Raw genomic sequence first — 19,869 nt, 5'->3', positions numbered from 1 at the left:
CATTCTCAAAGCACTAACCTTCAAACTAATTTATGTAAGTGTTATTGAAAAACTCATTTACACTTGGGAGCAATACAAATGTACAGCTATTTTTCTTATTGGTAAATACAGTGTTTCTTCCCTTGATGAGACATACAATAAAGACCTTCAGTACCTACTGTCTTATTCTATGTCTTGTAGTTTGGAAATAACCATGTTTCCTGTGATTAGGGAAATATATATGAGATACCAAAGTTCTTCATCAGGAACAAAAACTTTGCAACACCAAGGGCTGCATTGGTAACTTGACCAAAGGTTGCATTGTGTTTGCACAATTCTTTTATCAGATGTAGCCATGTTATTCCCCTATACCTTTCATCTTCCTTAATAGATTAATTGAAATTAGATATGGGCTTTTAACAAGAACAGCCTATTTCAGCTCTTCTCAAATGTATCTCTCTAAGGATTGATGGACATAGGACACTTGTTTCCTCAGTAACCCTGGACTGACTGGAATAGTTTCAGCTTTGAAAGACTGTGTTGCCCTCTGTTTTGATGGGAAGATGTTGTCTTTTAAGGGTTTCCCCTGGTTTAATTGAACCTATTTTTGATCATTCAAAAATATCTAACTAACCTTCTTGTAACATTGGGGATGGGAATGAAATCCTGGCTCCCTTGAAGTTAATGGCAAAGCTCACATTGACATCAAAGGTACAAACTTGTTTAATCTTTGTTGGTCGTATATATATTGTTAGAACTGATCAGAAATTTTCTGACAGAACATTTTTGTCAGAATCCCATAGAAAATTTTGATTTTGATAAAATGACAATGTGTTGATTTTGACTGAATTTTGTTTAAGGGAAAAAAATGAAATGAACCATTCTGATTTTTTTAAATGTTTTTTTCCCCATTTTTGGAATGAAACACTGTAGTTTTTGCCTTGAAATAACTTGTTTATAAATTTTTATGTTATAAAAATGTTTTAAGTCAAAACCAAAACTTTTTGACTTAATTTAATGAAACATTTGATTGATCCAAAACAAAACTTTTTTGAAAATTTAAAGAAAAAAAGGGAAACATTTTGTGGGAAACTTCACAATTTCATTCAGATTAGGAATGAAAACAAATTTCAAAATTGCAGATTATCCTACACAACTCTACAAGGTTGTTAGGCTGATGCCCAGAGTGGATGTTGCAGAGTAGAGAGAAATATGAAAATTGTAAATAGAAGATTCTGAACCCCAGCTGAGATTCAAACATAAAAAAAACTTTAGAAAAGTTAAGTTCTAGGTAAAAATCTTGCTGCTTAGACTAATGCTATCCACTTGGAGGCAAGTTGTGCTGTCTATGGGTTAGACAATGGAATTCAAAGGGAAGTGGACACTTCCATTCTGTTCCAAACTCTCCCGTGTTCCAGTTTAGGTTTGAGTGAGTTAGAGGACTTCACCTTCATGTGCTTTGGTTTTCCTATCCGTCTAATGATTATTACAATACTTGTCCACCTCACAAGAGTGTGGTGAGGCTTAATAAATTTCAAGTGGATGTAAGTCTGCATTTACAGGGTCACCACTGAGATAATAAACATTTACTAAACTACAGGTTTTGTCTTTACACTCAATTTCTTATTCTTATTTTATTGTAATAAAAGTACCAAGAATTATCATGATAGTATAAGGTGTGCAGCCAAAATTAATTAAATCTCTGTTTTCCTAGTAGCATGTATATTTGTCCAGTGCTGTTGGCAGGATTTTGGAATTCATTCCCAGCCCATATTTTTAACAAAATAAAAAAATAAAAGCCATGATTTGTTTCCCTAACAGCAGCAATCCCTATCATTTTCCTTTCTATTCAATCTCTTGTAACTCAATAATAAAACTTAGTTTTACAACAGAACATTTTCTAGCATGACCAGGAATTATCTAAAATGGAGAACAATAACACTTTGTGATTTCAAGGACATTTGAGAAGGAGAAAAAGACATACACGGTGGAGGAGAAATTCTACAAAGAAAGAATACTAAGGCTAAAAATGCTTGGAGCCAGGGTATGAAACTACTGGATGAGAGTCTTGTGGAGTAGGACAGGGGAAATGTTTTGTGACAAATGGGACAGTGTCATCTTACGTGTTTATATGGTGCCCAGCACAACTATTTCATTATTGTTATTTGTATTGCAGTAGTGCCTACAAGCCCCAATGAGGAATTAGGGCCCCATATTCTGGTCTCTGCCCCACAAAATTTACAACCGAAGTATAAGATAAGAGACAACCGTTGGCAGGGCCGGTGCAAGGAGGTTTCACGCTCTAGGTGAAACTTCCACCTTGTACCCACCCATCCCTGCGGCAACTCCCCCTTCACCCTGAGGCGCCCCCCCTGCGGCAGCTCCCCACCACCGCCCCCCCCAGCCCAGGGAGCCCCTCCTGAGGCAGCTCCCTGCTGCCCCCTCCCCTCAGCCTAGGGAGCTGCGTGCAGCAGCTCCCCACCCCAGCTCACCTCTGCTCCACCTCCTCCCCGAGCACGCTGCAGCTTCTCCTGCCTCCCAGGCTTGCGGCACCAATCAGCTGTTTGGCGCGCAAACCTGGGAGGGAGAGAAGCAGAGTGGGGTGGTGCTCAGGGGAGGAGGCAGAGCAAAGGTGAGCTGGGGCAGGGAGCGGTTCCCCTATGCACCGCCCCCACCCCCTGTTACTTGCTGCAGGTGGCCCTCCCCGTTCCCCCGTTCCCCCCGCCCCAGCTCACCTCCACTCCACTGCCTAGTTCGCCTAGTGGTTGCACCGGCCCTGATTGTTGGATCCAACAAATGGGGAATGGAAGGTAATGATGAGACAATACTGTTCAACATTCAACATGATGAACACTGGTCACAGCACACCAGTTGCCTACCATTGTCAAGTTGTTTTGTTTTGTTTATTGTTGATGAAATGGCAATGTGTTGGAACTTCGACAGTGCAATATCTTTATCAGGAAGCTGAAATTCAGGATGATTTACCCTGGCATCAGTAATCCCCTCCCTTCAGAGAGAGCGCGATTTGCGGTTCTCGAGGCGAAAGACGCGTTTCTATGTGGACATTCGCCCATCGCACCAGACGTTCCTACAGTTCAGGACTGGCCAGCAGCACTGCCAGTTCCACATCCTCTCCTTTGGTCTTGCAGCGGCACCCGGGTTCTTCATGAAAGGGCTTGCAGCAGTAGCAGCGTAGATGCCGTGCCAGGGACATACGATGTCCCCCCACCCGTATGATTGGCTTCTGGTGGGACAATCCTGACAAGAAGCGGTCTTCGTAATAGTTTCTTTGGTGCCTCCTTGCCACCTTAGGTGTCTGCATAAATGAAAACAAGTCCATTTTGTAACCCACACAGGTAATAAATTTCATTGAAGCAAGGCCGGACGCGATATCAGCATGAGCTTGCTTTCTAGTGGAAAGGTTTTACATGATGAACAGCCTGATCACTTGCATTGCCTGCAAGCCCCGAACTATGGTGCATTGGTGCTGTTCCCTCTTGGGCTATATGGCTGCATGCACCTATGTGACACGTTCCACCAGGCTCTACTTGAGGTGCCCACAAGCTTGACTCCCTCAACCTACCAGTCAACCAGGGACTATATCGACTTCAGAGTCACTGTTCCCTCAGGAGTTCTGACCTCTCTTGCTTGGTGGTCCAATCTGAACAGGGTCATGGTGGGGATCCCCTTCAGGCCTCCCATGGTCAGGGGCACCATTGTAATGGAAGCCTCCCTTGGGGAGTCACTCATTTGAACTGCTACACAGCCCAGAGAACATGGACACCATGGGAAGGCAGACTGCAAATGTACTGGAACTCAAACCAGTCTGCCTAGCCTGCAAGGCCTTTCTTCCCTGCATACACTCACTCAGCATGCAAATCCTATCAGACAGTATCACCACGGTGGCACATATAACGAACGAAGGAGCAAGATCTTGTCCCCTCTGTCTGGGGGCAGTCAGATTGTGGAACTGGTGTGTCAGAAGTCAGGTTTCTGTGCCTCTTGGGCACCATACCACTAGGAGACAGACTAAGCAGAAGTCTCTCCACAGACCACGAATGGGAAATGCATGACACAGTTCTGACCAACATATTTACACAGTGGAGTTCTTCTCTACAGCACCTCTTTGTGTCCCAGGCGAACAGAAAGCTTTCCATGTATTGCTCCAGGGGAGCCATAGGCAGCAAGTCACAGGGCAATGCTCTCCTGCTCCCTTGGATGGGAAACCTCAGATTTGCCTTTCCCTCTCCCCCCATATCTTCTCCAGAAGATTCACTGAGATGCAGCCCCCATCCTCCTCCTAGCACCTTATTGGCCCAGTCAGTTCTGGTTTATGGATCTCCTAAGGATGTCCACATGCCCACCCATTCCTGGGTCTCCTAACCCAAGACCATGGGAGGCTGAAGCATCCAAACCTAAGCTCACTCCATCTCACAGCCTGGTGTTTCGATAGACATCAGAAATAGAATGCTCATGCTCCGCCTCAGTCCACAAGATCCTTAACCAAAGTAGAAAAGATTCGACCAGCGCATGCTACCAAGCTAAATGGTCGCCCCCAACATCCCCTCACCACAGTGTGCATTCCAGTTATCCTGGACCATCTCCTTGACCTAAAAACATCAGGGCTATCCCCTAGCTCACTTTGTATACACCTAGCAGCGATTATTATCTTCTTTCCCTGGTGGAAGGATACTCTATCTTCATGCACCTGACTACAGTGCATTTTCTGAACTCAAGCCCAAATGGGACCTTAACTTCATTCTGTCAGCGCTCACAGGCCCACCCTTTGAACAATGTGCCATGACCCACCTGTCCATGAAAGTGGAATTCCTAGTAGCCATCACCTTGTCCAGAAGGATTAGTGAACTCACAGCCATGATGGCACACCTGTGTTACACAGTATTTCATAAAGAGAAAGTCTTCCTCTGGCTACACCCCAAATTCCTTCCCAATATGGTGTCCAAATTCCATATCAACCAATCAATTCACTTACCTGTATTTTTTCCAAAACCTCACGATTCTCCTGGGGACAGGAAACTGTACTCCCTTGATGTCAGATGTGCCTTGGTGTTCAGAGAACCAAACCCATTAGAAAAATCTCTGAGATGCTCTGTTGTCATAGCGGAAAGGTCAATGAGCCAAGCCATATCATCACAGAGCATTTCTAATTAGGTTTCTGGATGCATATTAAAATGCTATAAGATAGCAAACCTTCGCCCTCCTCAGGGTGTTTCAGCTCACTCCATGTGAGCACAAGCAGCCTCCGTACCAGATGTCCTGTTGCAGGACATTTGGAAAGCCACAGTTTGGCAATGTGTGGCCCCTATGTGTATTCCACTTCCTGCCCTACTTCTCTGCTTCAAATTCAATTGCATTGGAGTTAGAGGAGAAACTGGAGTTGCGCCAACCTGCACCGTCCCTTATACCTTCAACTGGGAGCTTGACGGAAGATACTATGCATGTGTGTGTTAACGGACACTGCTTGGAAAAATATCCATACTCAGGTGTCTGGCACGCATGCATACCCACATGTGGAATACAGACAGGGACCACATATCTTGAAGAAACTCCAGTTACAGTATGTAACCTCACACATCTCTAGGCATTTTTTGATTACCCAAACTATAGATATCTAAGATCAAGACACTACCCCAACAACATAAAAACATATATTTTCCTTCAGATTTTCATTGCAGCACAATGATTTCACATGTTCCATGAATTCTGTGACACTAAGAATTTTAGAGGAGCTTACAGTAAGGAAAAATCATACACTGTAGCTAAAGATGCTTCAGAGGGGTTTTTTCTGTGAGGCTCACAATCCCTCTTTGAATTCTTCTTCCAATCTCAGTCAAAATTATGAAATGCTGCCTAAAATTGTATGATAAGCTCTTTAGAATAAGAAGAGCATAGAGGACTGTACAGCATTTGAATATAAACCTGTTGTGTTAATACAATATTGGGATTGGTTTGCTTCAAGATGCAGACAGTTTATAATCAGAGATCACTAATAAATGAACGTATTTTAACTCCAGCATTTACAATGCCAGAAAAAGAGAGATTGTTAATAGAGATGGACTGAAGTGAGACAGTAGCAAATGTGAATGGCTTGCTAGCACTTGCTAAATGCTTACTGCTGTAGGTTACCTTGGCATTCGTTACAATTACCTTGACCTATTCTATTTATTAGAATGATACCTTGAGGCTGCTGCTTGTTTATGAGTAAGTAATCTTATCCTGGGGTGAATAAACCCTGAGAGTGAAAGCCTCTGAGTTTATTGGCTCAGGATATAGTTATTACCACGTTAACTGAAAGAAAATGTAGACTACCTTTCTGGCCCATCCCTCTATAATCCCCACGTCCTAGTCACCCGTCAATTTCTTTCTGAGGCCATTGAGGTCAATGGAAGCTGTTGAATGCTCAGTACTTTGGGACAATGGAAGAGTGATGCTCTTTCATCTGTGAAGTAATATGCTTTAGCTCAGTGTTTCTCAATGACCGGTCCGTGGACTGGCACTGGTCCCTGAGATATCCTTGACACCGTTTAGGAAGGCAGCAAGCCAGTTCCTGGTATCAAAAAGGTTGAGAAACACTGCTCTAATTAATCTAAAGTCCATAATTTTAGCACTATTAGTCAGAATCACTTATTTCCCACCTTATCTTCTTTCCCCGCTCCTGAAGGTAAAGGCATTTATCTTCAAACTGTGGTTTGCATTTCTGAACTGAACCAAATTAAAAAAAGCTGCACGCAAACAAGTACTTAGCATAGTATTGTGAAGACACAAGATTTGTAGGCTCTGGGGAAGAGGGCCAAGAAGAAAGCAGAGAGAGTGGTGTGACCCAACAAACCCTCATTTGCTTTGATGGGAGCGGGATCAAGCCTGAAGGAGGGAAATTAATAACAACACTATTTGGGAGGGGACATGATTTGATGGATATGGCACTAGACCTAGAGTTAAGAGACCTGACTTCTGTGGTTCAGCCACAGACTTGCTATGTGACCCTGGAAAAGTCACTTGGCTTCCTTTCCCATCCACCATTTAGATTGTAAATTACTTGGGGCAGGGACTGTCTCACATGCGCTTATCTGAGGCCTAGCACAATGAAAACCTAATCTTGGCTGGGGCCTCCAGGTATTACCAAAATTAAGTTGTCTAAAACTTTTAAAAAGAATTTCAGATGTCCATTTTTTTCTGCCTCTTGGTATTTTCCCCCTTTTTCACTGAATTTGGGGCTGGTAGTGTGGAGTTCTGGTACAGCTGTAGGCTGTGAGAATGTGAGCTGGTGAGTTTGTCAAATGGCTTGAAAATTCTGAAAGGAGGAACCAGTCAGAGTAAAGAGATTTGCATATTCTCAGTTTGGCCCTTGAGAAATAACCATACAGTTATTATGCCAATCCCTGCACTCTAGTTGCCAGAGTTCACTTGGTTCTAAGAGGCAACGAGGCTTTAAAACAGACCAGCAGGCCTATTGGGCTGTTGATTAGAGCAGTATGGGAAATGGTTTTTCTGTCCCCGGAAACTTGACATAGAAAATTTTTCCCATTCCAAATTGGAATGAAAGGTTGAATCTCAAATTTCTACAAACTGAAAATTTGGTTTTGGATCAATCAAAACAGATCATTCTGATTTCACCTTTTTTTCTTTTTCTAACCTGTTTTAATCTGAATTTACTAATATTTTGAAATGAAAAGTTGTTTGACTTGAAAAACTGAAACCTTCTTTTTCAAAAATGTTGACAGTAGGGAGGTTCATTAAAACTGACTCTGCTTCATAACTAATTTAGGTTTTGACAAATCACCTATTTCAATGATAAAACAATTGAAAAAATTTGTGACCAGTTCTATTACTGATTTCTGGGGTGACGTCTTCCAGCAGGCATCTACAGAGAACCGTTGAATCATTCTACTGACATTTCCAAAACACTCCTAGAATAAGGTATTTTATCAGGACCAAAGCTGGCCGGACCATGCCTCCCAAATATCACTTGTTTCTGCTTCAAGCAGTATGTTGATTCTGTAGGGGGAAAATGGCTACATCTTCTTGAAGTATTTCTACAGCAAAGGGGGGCAGAAAATTGTCAGAAGCCACAGTGAGTTTTCTCCAAGTATTAGTAATTTACTTCAGAAACCCACAACTGAAAGGCCTCAGAAACTATTGAAGTTAGTGACAGTATGAACTGCATCACACTGATTCCTCAGTTAAAAATGGCATGGACGTGGAATATAGGAAGCCTCGGGCTCATATGACTCTAGAGAAGGAAAGCAAATATTGACAAATGTTGTGAAGGACGAAAATAAGAGTGCTGAAAAAAGGGACTGATTCCACAGCAGTGAGATGTCTCTTTCAGTACCAAAATATTCCTTGTGTAATGTTCTGCTTTTCAGTGTTGCTCTCAGGAAGACCGCATTGCAAAAAATTCTTTGTAAGAAAATGAATTTAGCTACAGTATAGCAGATAATAAAGACAGAGCATGTAAGTGAATTTTCTGAATTTTATTTTGCCAGTGTCACGGAATCGTTGCAACTTCCTTTCCTTGAAATAGTGTGTGTTTGCTTCCAAACAAATCCATTGCCGTTGTTCTGGAGGGGGTTGTGATGTTGGTGGTTCTGCACAACCTTTATTAAGGTTTTATACACCTACTGGTTCCAACTTCATTTGTTAATATAGGGGAAGTGACAGCTTCATGAAACGTGATAATAAAACCCCACAACTTAATAAACCTCTTGTTGTTGTCCCCCAAGCAATAACAACAATCGGTTCCTTTGGAAGCCCTCACACCCACACACAGTTCATGAAGGTGTTACTTCACCTATATTAACAGATGCCATTGGAACCAACAGGAGTCTAATAACGGATCACCATATGCATGAGAGAGCAAAGTAACACTTCCAATCTTTAAGACAAAACTCCTTGGTACATACCACAGGTGCAACATAGTTACCACTGTGCTAAATTGCTATGGGTTTACCCTCCTAGGATGCAATAAAGGTAAATGAAGCCCTGTGAGTTGTCCCAGGATTTCGTAGTTGTAGAAACACCTCAGCTAACTGACGTAGCCACTATGAAAATCCAGTTTTGAAAATCTCTCAAGTTCTCATTTTGGCCTGCTCAGCAATCTGGTAGGAAACCTGTCCTACCTATCTGACCAATCATTTCTCCATCTCTGCAGCCAGGACCCATTGCAACAGCTATGGATAGAGAGGTAATATTACCTCTATTTGGTGCTGTTCACCTGGAACAAAAAGCTGTCAGAAAGATATTCATAGAAGACCAGAAGGAGTCATTATGTTAATCTAATCTGACCACGAGACTGTCACCGGCTATTGTTTCACTAAATGGTTCCTGTGTCAAGCTCATAACATGCAATGTACAATAGAGGAAGAGTTGTGAGGTGGGAGACAGAACCTTCACGGGAAGTGAAGCAAGACTATGGAATTCACTGACAGAAAAAAACAGAATGACTGCTACCCTTATCATATTCAGCGCTAAGTGGAAAATCCACTTCCTTGCCAAAGTATCCCCACAAGAGTACTTTGCTTATTCCACCACTAACGCTTTTATATACAGTAATACAAATAAACCCCTATATCTAGTCCACCTCTTACTGCTAGGCACTGTAGTAACATAGAACAAAAATATGATTCTGCCGGTCTCTTTTAAATATGCCAGTTGGCCTGTTGATCAGTTTTAAATATGCCCTGAAAAGCTTAGTCTAAATTTAAGACAGGAGACAACAGGTGGATACAAGAAACAGATGGGGATCACTAGGTAATAGTGAGATAGTTGTAACCATCTGTCTGATTATTAGCAGCATACCACCTGCCCAGCCATTGTCAAGTGTTTTGTAGACATCAGTGGCATATGTTGATGTTAAAAGAGGATAATGTAGTGGCCTTTTATGGGGATGGGCAGCATGAGAGAAAGTATGACACTACTTTAAAAAAAAATTGACACGGACAATTAGAGCCAGCATTGTCGGTGGAGTGGGAGAACGGGGGGCAAGATCTTTGTATCTGTGGTGGACTGTAAGAGGTAACAGGAAGAGTGGAAGGCTAGGTGGGATGGCCTAAATAGGGTACCCTACATAGCCTATTCCTGTCTTAAAATCAAAAGAGAATTCCACTGCCACTCAGACTTTCACAGACTATTTCCACCCTTCTTCTTGCCTCTTAAATGATACAGAAATACACACACAAAATCATGGCCAGGTCTTCATTTTTAAAAGTATCGTAACCTGTAGTTGAGAGAGGCATGTTTCCATTTTAAAATTATGCTAGACCTCTGGGGAAAATGGTTTATAATTGAAATCAAAGGAACCCTTGACATCCTGGAAAGTATTTAGCACAATTTTTAAAACCATAGGCCAAATCCTCACTGAAGCCAATGGAGATATACAGACTCACATTAGCTGAGGATAGACCCCAAACATCACCCTGTACAGCCACTTTGGTGGCTTCTGAGGTGCTGACTTTTAGTCCTTTGATTTAAGATGATTTCTTCCAGTGTGTGCTTTAGAACCTGTCCAGGAGCATGGCTTGATGTGAAGCTATGAGACAGGGTGTTGTGCTGAAGTGACATTGTAGGAAAGGGTGTTGTGCGGATGAGACACTGGTAGAGAGGGTGTTGTGTTGATGTGACACCTTCAGAGAAATTGCATGGGGGTCTCTGAAACAGTTAAAAACAGAGCAGGAACATATTATTAGATCTGTATGTTAGAGCTTTGGTTAAAATAAGTGCTTAGAAATATATACTAATCTCAGGGTTTTTTAATATAGTAATATGTTTTAATATAGTAATGTGTTTTTAATAGCAAAAGTACAATGCACAGGGCAAGGAGAGTATGCTTTTTGTGGGCAAGATGGGATTAAATTGGTGTATTTGCTACAGATGTAGCTGAATAGAAATGTGTGTCACCTTAGCAAGTGCTTAGTCACAGTATATACAGCCCACAATAGGACTGATGCTCACCTGCCTAAAGTTGGGCTCCTAAATTCATATTTAGGCACCTGCTTGGTTTCCAAAAGCGCTGAGCTCCCAACAGCTCCCTTTGACCTCAATAACCTTAAAAGGAACATCTCAGTTGGTATGGACTTAGGATCCTCAAGTTAAGCAGCTGGGTTTCAAAATCTTGGCCTCTCTCTTCTCTCACCTACCACCCTTCTTTCTCATTGGTATTTTTTAGTTTAGTTCCAAATGAACATTTACCCTTTGTCATAATCAATAGAAATGCTCCTTCATAATTAACCATTATGGAGGTTTAACTCCTTCCTCCATGTTACTAGGCACAATAACATTTAAAACACTATCCTTTAACAAACCTGGCAAACCAAGTACTGGAAGGTACCAAAGAAATGAAGGGCACAGGGTGGGGAGCCTGACAGGAAGAAGAAAAGGAAAGTGAAGGATAAGATTAGAGAAAGGAGAACGTTTCTAAATATAAATGGGAAACCGCTATCCATGTCTAGTTCTTCTTTCTGCAACATATCAAAAGGGAAAATAAATAGGTTGGGGTTTGAGGTTATACCCTGCAATAAAAACTTGATCTGGTAGAGGACCTTGTCTGTGGCACATTGCAGTTGCACTCATGTGAATGTGGACTTACGAAAAGGACAAAGCAGAGTTTTGGAAATTTGTTTACAGTGAAGCTGGTGTGTTGGGTGCTCTGAATTAGAAGAGGATTAAGTTCTCAGCAGGGGAATATGGCTGCATACACATGATCTAGGCAAAAGCATCCAAAGACATTCCTATTTGAGAAACAATTAAGAGAGCAGAGGTTCTGATCCAAAGTCCATTGGACTCAATGGGAATCTTTCCATGGTCTTCAATGGCCTTTGACTCAGGCCCAGAGAAAGCAAGGAATTCCATGCAGCCATGAATGGGCTACCCAAAGGAGTTTGCTACATTTCACAATACACTTGGGTTTTCAGAGATTTACATGCAAGGAGAAAAGCTTTTGGCAAACAACAGAATAGCCAGACTTTTCAAGATCAGATGTCATCAGTGCATGTAAACACTCAAGGACTTTTTGAAACAAAATCTTCTCCCATTGCTTGATCCATCAGTCTTAATGTTTCTAATGCTGATACAACTAGACAAAAGAACTCCACTAATTCTGTTATTGGATAATACTCCAGCTCCCTGTTCAAGTGTAGTTTTATAGTACAATAAAATACATTTATCTGAAGCATGTCCTTGGGTTTCTTAATTGTGCTTTTTCTCCCAATCAACAGCAGAATTTGATAGACTCAAAGCAGATTATCATCAATGTGGGTTGAAGAGTCTGTTCTATACATAACTGTCAGTTAAACTTAATGGCAGTGTTGTTGGATAAGAAAGAGCTTTTTCACTCTCCTTTGAAGAACCACAGAGAACTTTCTTCACTGCTTTAAAAAACTACTCAGTAGCGCTTCACTAAATTATTTTAATTTCAATTTTTCCATGAACATTTTCATCAACATTTTAAAACACTGAATATTTTTTTCCACAAAATGTTCTGAAAAATGTTTTCCTGTTGTTTTCTCCAACTCTATTGTTTGTGTTTTTTACATTATTATATACCCGAGATGGCTCCAGTTTGTAAAGATGGGATCTCTGGTGATCTTCAAATCTGAGCTTTCCCAGCATTCAGGGGTTATGTTTCAATTCAAAGGTGTATCAAGACCATTTCTGATAGAGGCCACAGCCATAAAGCTTGGATCTAGTTTCAAACTCTCCCAAAGTTCAGGTGTGTTTTCACCTAGTGTTCCAGATAGGACCTATCTCTGGTGTTTCATAAAAAGTATCAGGCTTCAAATATTTCTGTGTTTTGTCAGTACTAACTGTGTCTTAACGTATATCCATTTTCAGCTGTATGTATCACTGGAAGTGAAAACTGAGTACATCACTGGTGAAACCTGCAGAAGGAACAAAACAAAACAGTAAAGCTGTTTAAGAATTTTTTTCCCCTGTGGAAAGTTTTGATAAGAATGAAAATTTTCATTTTCATAAAAAAGAAATGCTGATATTTGTTGGTTCTTCACTGAAAACCACAAACTGTAAATGTTCAGTTTTTGGCTCTCTCCCCCCCGCCTCCCCACACACATCCAACCATCTAGAAAAAACAAGCCAAACCAAACAACAAAACCAAACAACACCAGTTCTTTGTTTCTCAGAGAAATCCAAATATTTTTTATGAAAATGGAATATTTTTCATGAGAAGAAAAACTGTGGATATTGTTTGTGATAGAAAAGTCTTCAGACATGACTAGGCATCAGAGAGAGGTAAAACACAAAGAAGACTTGTATTATAAGTCAGCATGACAAGGAAAACAGAGGAAATACTGAGTGTGACAGTAACACACACATATTGTGGTACAACCACCACTCTGCTCGGTGAAAGAAAATAATGAGGATCCATTCTCTGTCCAAGAAAAATGAAGAACATAAGAACAGCTAAGATCAGACCAATGGTCCATCTATCCCAGTATCCTGTCTTCGAACAGTGGCCAGTGCCAGGTGCCCCAGAGGGAATGAACAGAACAGATAATCACCAAGTGATCCATCCCTGTTGTCCATTCCCAGCTTCTGGCAAATAGAGACTAGGGACACTCAGAGGATGGGGTTGCATCCCTGTCCAACCTGGCTAATAGCCATTAAACGACCTATCCTCCATAAACTTATTTAGTTCTTTTTTGAACCCCTTTATAGATTTGGCCTTCACAACATCCCCTGTCAAGGAGTTCCACAGGTTGACTGTGTGTTGTGTGAAGAAATACTTCCTTTTGTTTGTTTTAAACCTGCTACCTATTAATTTCATTGGGTGACCACGGTTCTTGTGTTATGTGAAAGAGTAAGTAACATTTCCTTATTCACTTTCTCTACACCAGTCAAGTTTTTATAGCTCTCTATCATATCCCCTTTTAGTCATCTCTTTTCCAAGCTGAGAAGTCCCAGTCATTTTAATCTCTCCTCATACAGAAGCTGTTCCATTCTCTTAATCATTTTATTACCCTTCTCTGTATCATTTCCAATTCTAATACATCTTTTTCTAAGATGGGGTGACCAGATCTACACGCAGTATTCAAGATGTGGGTGTACCATGGATTTATAACAGGCATTGTGACATTTTCTGTCTTATTATTTATCCCTTTCCTGATGGATTCTAACATTCTATTAGCCTTTTTGACTGCACATTGAGCAGATGTTTTTGAAGAACTACCCACAATGACTCCAAGATCTTTCTTGAATGGTAACAGCTAATGTAGACACCATTATGTAGAGTCAAGATTATGTTTTTCCAACGTTCACTTATCAACACTGAATTTCATCTGCTATTTTGTTGCCCAGTCACCCAGTTTTGAGAGATCTTTTTCTAGCTCTTTGCAGTCTGTCTGGGTCTTAACTATCTTGAGTAGTTTTGTATCATCTGCAAATTTTGCCACCTCACTGTTTACCCCTTTTTCCAGATTATTTATGAATATGTTGAATAGGACTGGTCCCAATACAGACCCCTGTGAACACCACTATTTGCCTCTCTCCATTCTGAAATCTGACAATATATTCCTATCCTTTATTTCCTGTCTTTTAACAAGTTCTCAATCCATGAGAGGACCTTCCCTCTTATCCTATGACAGCTTACTTTGCTTAAGAGTCTTTGTTGAGGGACCTTGTCAAAGGCTTTCTGAAAATCTAAGTACAGTATATCCACTGGATCCCCCTTGTCCACATATTGGTTGACCCCCTCAAAGAATTTAAATAGATTAGTGAGGCATGATTTCCCTTTACAAAAGCCATGTTACATCACAAAAGAACCAGGGGTCACCCAATGAAATTAATAGGCAGCACATTTAAAACAAACAAAGGGAAGCACTTCTTCACACAATGCACAGTCAACCTGTGGAACTTGTTGCCAGGGGGCATTGTGAAGGCCAAATCTATAAAGGGATTCTAAAAAGAACAAGATAAGTTAATGGAGGCTAGGTACATCAATGACTATTAGCCAAGATGGTCATGGATGCAACCCCATGCTCTGGGTGTCCCTAGACTCTGCCTGAACCTGGGACTGGTGACAGGGGATGGATCCCTCAATGATCGCCTGTTCTGTTCATTGCTCTGAAGCATCTGGCACTGGCTACTGTTGGAAGACAGGATACTGGGCTCGATGGCCTATTGGTCTGACCCAATATGGCCATTCTTATGTTCTAGCAAATCCTATTCCTTCAGACTTCCAAGGGAGAGACATATAGCACATTACACAATAAACTACTAAAGATAATTAGAGGCTGGTTCTAAAGACTTTTCCCCCTGCAAACATTTAAATGAAATAAATCTATGTATTCTGTGTATATTAAGAGCCTTTATTTTACAGATACAGTTATTATTTATTCTTTTATTTGTTTGTATTATAGCAACTGGTGTGTTTATGACATAATCCACACTTCAGGTTGGCAACATGGTTTGAATTGTCAACAAAGCACTCGTCTCTACCACTTGAGCTAAAGGAAAAACCATTATAGGGCAGCATAAGTGGAAGATAAAAGTCTATGTGGGTTAGTCACTATTAGGGGTTGCAACACATGCTTTACAAATGTCATGTTTAGTTCTAGAGAAATCTTTAACGGCTTGCTCTTTATCTTTGTGTGCTATCTTAGATCCAAATTTCAACTGCAAAGTGAGCTGTAGCTCACAAAAGCTTATGCTCAAATAAATTGGTTAGTCTCTAAGGTGCCACAAGTACTCCTTTTCTTTTTGCGAATACAGAGTAACACAGCTTCTACTCTGAAACCAGTGACTTCAGTGTGAGCTGCACCCTGTTAGATGAAGCCAGAAATTAGCCCTTAGTGTACTAGGGACCCAGTAACTGATTGCACAGCAGATACAAATAGAATTAAATGCTTGAGTACTCATAGGGTGACAGAAACTCTTTATAAGCTGGTGCCAGCATTAAAAATAAAGGGCCAAATTCTGCACTGATTGACACCCCATGAAGTCCCATTGATTACTGTGTGATTGCACTTGGTGCAAAATGTGGCCAAAGCAGTTAGCTCAGCTCGGATCACAATGCATTTTAGAGGCAGATTTTGATACTCACTAGGGTAACTCTGCATGAAACAACTTTGCATCTGTACTAATGTCATTGCTCCACCTTTAAGCTGATTAGGGATTCACAGCTATCATTTGAATGCCCTTTAAGTAAGCACTCTTTTCTTTGTGACACCCACACAAAAAGAAACAGCTAAGAAAGAAATGACTTGAGGAAGAGTTAGAATCTCAGGAAGAGTCAGAACATGATGAATATTTGAGGTTACACATTTGTTCACAGTGTTATACAAGATGAGCCTATGGTGCGTATGATACACGTATAAAAATGTGAGTTGATGCATTTAGAGTAATTTGCATGTAACACAGCGGTAGAGAGCTAAATAAATTGTAAGAATGTCTGTTATCAGCAAATAGATGCTATTCAGGGTATTATTCCGGGTTTCAATTGATATACTGTGTCTCCAAAGTACTATTGAAGGTTTTTGGATTTGACCCATCAGATGCCTGTCATTCTTCAAAGCATTTAATTTACACCATGCTCTCAGAGTACTTAATTATTTAGTGATGAAGCCTAGGAACTTGAATAGTGGGTTTCTTGTAGGTCAGGATTTGGGTACATCAACAGATCTTTACACAGAATCTTGTGAGAAGCAGTGTGATCCATTGGCACTAAGAATCAACCCCCCTGGGTTCTATTTCTAGTTCAGCCACTGACCTGTTGTGTAATTACAAGGACAGTTTCTTTAGTTCACTGTTGCTATTACTCCTCCTTCTCCTGGTCTCTTTAGACTGTAAACTATAAGTAGACAGGATTGCCCTTTATATTATGTACTTGTACAGTACCTATGGTGCCTAAAGATGCTTCTGTAATAATTTCGCACAGCATCTATCCACCTTATGCCTGGTCATAGACCATACAATAAAGAACTGGTTAATGTAGAAAGCAGAGGGTTGTTGTTTAAAGTGTGTATTCTTTGTCAGGCTCTCTTTTGGGACAGGCACTCTCTGCTACTTTTAATAAATGTTACAGATTCATATAAGTCCTTAAGAAACAGTATTACCTGTGGACACCATACTGAAATAGGAGTGGTAAAGACTCAGAGGTCTATTGCTATTTTACAAGTTAATCTTGATGAATTAAATTGCAGCCACTAGAGGGTGACAGTCCCATGCATTTTAGAGATGTCGACGTAGTCATATTTACCCACTAGAGGGCGACATGCCTACATTCAAGCACATTCAGTGGGCATGCCTCAAAATTGCAGGAAGTAGGTTATTCTCAAGTATAACTACAGTTTCAAAATCCTTCTTTGCTGGCGGAGTTTGTGCCGGTGTTGTTACTGCCCACAACTAATTACAAGAACTTTTATTAGTAGCTAAATGGCTAACTAACTAATTTCTACACTTGCAAACCAGGTAATTAGCCATTCTTTGCCAGCAGTCATGGCCACAGTCAATTTGGAGCAGAGGCAGAGTTTTGCAGGATTTAATTATACCTGCAAAAAGGGAAGCTGAAATTGAATGCTGCCTCACTGTAAAGGTGTACGCCAGAGGCCTAGTCCTATCATAAACTTCTACTACATTATGATTTACAACTCCATTAACATCTATTTTGCACTCATCTAACTGTCATGAACAAAATAGCTAGCTGAGGAAAACAGACATTCTTGAACAAAAAGAATGTTTTAGTATTTTGGTCTAGATATAGTAAATTTAAGGAAAGCTTTCCATTAGGATGCCACAATAATCTGACATTAAATAGAATTTGTGTTTAAAGAATATTTCAGGCTATCAACTTGGAATTGGTGTACAAATAGCATGTTGTTGAATATATTGCATTCTGTCATACAAGTTAAAGACTAATGTATGCAAGGCCTCATAGCACTTTACTATCAATAAATGTGTTGCCAGCTTATTAGACGGTTGAGGGATAATAAGAGTTTATGCTCTCACCGTTGGTATTCATTTTTTATTGTGCTTTACCTGCTCCTCTGTGGACTGAATACACTTTTTGATTATATGAATGAATAAGTTTCAAGCTTTGTGTGAAGATCTGTATCTGTTGAAAGAAGAATACGAAGGGACTTACTAAGGCCATTTATTTATCATCACTTTTGCCTGCTATTGACTAAAGATATGTGCTATTTCTTTTAGATCCTTTACTTTCTATGTAGGACAATTCCACTCTTGTCTCCCACTTGCTTTCTTCAGCTCAAGATTAGTGAAACTTTCTCACATTTGTTTAATGTTAACGAGTGCTCCTGATATGTCTTAGATTTGCTGCACCCTCACATTCCATTACCAAGTTAGTTAAGATTTATTCCTTCTGTCATTAACTGGCAAACTACCACCAACCTGGAAATGTGCTAATGTAGCATCCTTGCCAAAAGGTGGAAGTAAAATGAAGGTAAATCAGTATCCATTTCAGTTTTGCCTAGTTCATCTAGATGTTATGATCTAAATTTAAGCTTTAGATTTTCTGGCTTGATGGAAAGCTAGCACACTGCTGCAGCCTGGAGATGTCTGCCTTAGGGTCTATGAACCCTCCTGGTCTTCTAAAAGTTGCAAAAAAATCTAGACTAAGGTACAGATGCTGCTATTCAATGATTTTCACTTTCTTTCCGAAGACTTTTGTTCTGGGTGGTAGTTTTCTTGAGTGGCACAGATTTTGGAATCAAAAGGAATGGGTCAAGATTTCAAATATACATGTCCAACATTAGGCCCCTACATTTATAGTGAGGCATTCATACTGATACACTGATTTTCAAACGGCCTGAAACTTCCTTTGAAATAAGTGTGGACAGATGGGTGCTAAGCACTTCTGAAAATCAGGACACTTATTTAAGCGTCTATGACCTTGTCTACCGGGAAAAGTTATACTAGTGAACTAAGGTATGAATTTAAACTGACATTGTTACACCACCTAATCCACCATGTACCTTTTTCTGGTATAAGTGGCTCTTTTTGGTTTAGCCTAGATCTCTTGGGAAAGGGTTAAAGCTGAACTGAAAAAGGTCAACTTCTGCCCTGAATTACACCTGGGCAACCACATTATCTTCAGTCTATGACCTTAGTTACTCCTTGGCTTTAATAGGGTAGCACAGGTATAACTGAGGGCAGAAATTCTGCTTCTGTTAGAATATAGATGATACACATGACACAACAGAACCGAGCACACATTCCCAGAGCTGACCCTTCCAGAAATACACAGTAGGAAAAAACCACGTAACCCAATACAGCAAGCAATGATGAGAGTGAATGAAAGCTGAACAGAAAATGGTTTTCCTGGCCTGTGAAAATTTTTGAGATCTGAACAGTTTTTCCATCCTGAATCGGGATAATACCTTAACATCTAAAACAAACTTGTGAGGTGAAAATCCAGAAAAAAATGATTCTGGTCAATTGAAATGTTCTGTTTTAATAGTTTCAAACAGTTTTAAAACATTTACTATAATAATTAGCTTACATTTTTAAACAAAAATAATTTCAAACCAGAAAACCAGCATTTTTCATGTTAAAAAATGTCAATATAAAATGTTTTGATAATTTCGGAACTTTTCTTTTAAAAAGCTAAAACTCAGCAAAACTGACCCTTTCCCGTGTAAAGTTTTGGTTTCAATACATTAGCATTTTCTGACGGGGGAAAAAAAATTGAAAAATTCCTGACCAGCTGTAGTTGGAATATACAAGGGGGTGGTCTGATGAATAAGTAGCTCTCACTTTTCAATATTGCTTTTCTAGGGCAGGATGGTGCTTTAATTAGATTCAGCAGTCCATAGACAATGGAACTGATTTTTCTCCTACAGTATGTAATATAAAGGTTAGACTGTGCATCCTCTACTCAAATTGATGAGTGATTATTGACCT

This window comes from Caretta caretta, chromosome 5 (assembly GCF_965140235.1).
Source record: "Caretta caretta isolate rCarCar2 chromosome 5, rCarCar1.hap1, whole genome shotgun sequence".
NCBI lineage: Eukaryota > Metazoa > Chordata > Testudines > Cheloniidae > Caretta > Caretta caretta.
The sequence above is the reverse complement of the archived record's forward strand: the minus strand, read 5'-3'. Positions refer to the sequence as shown.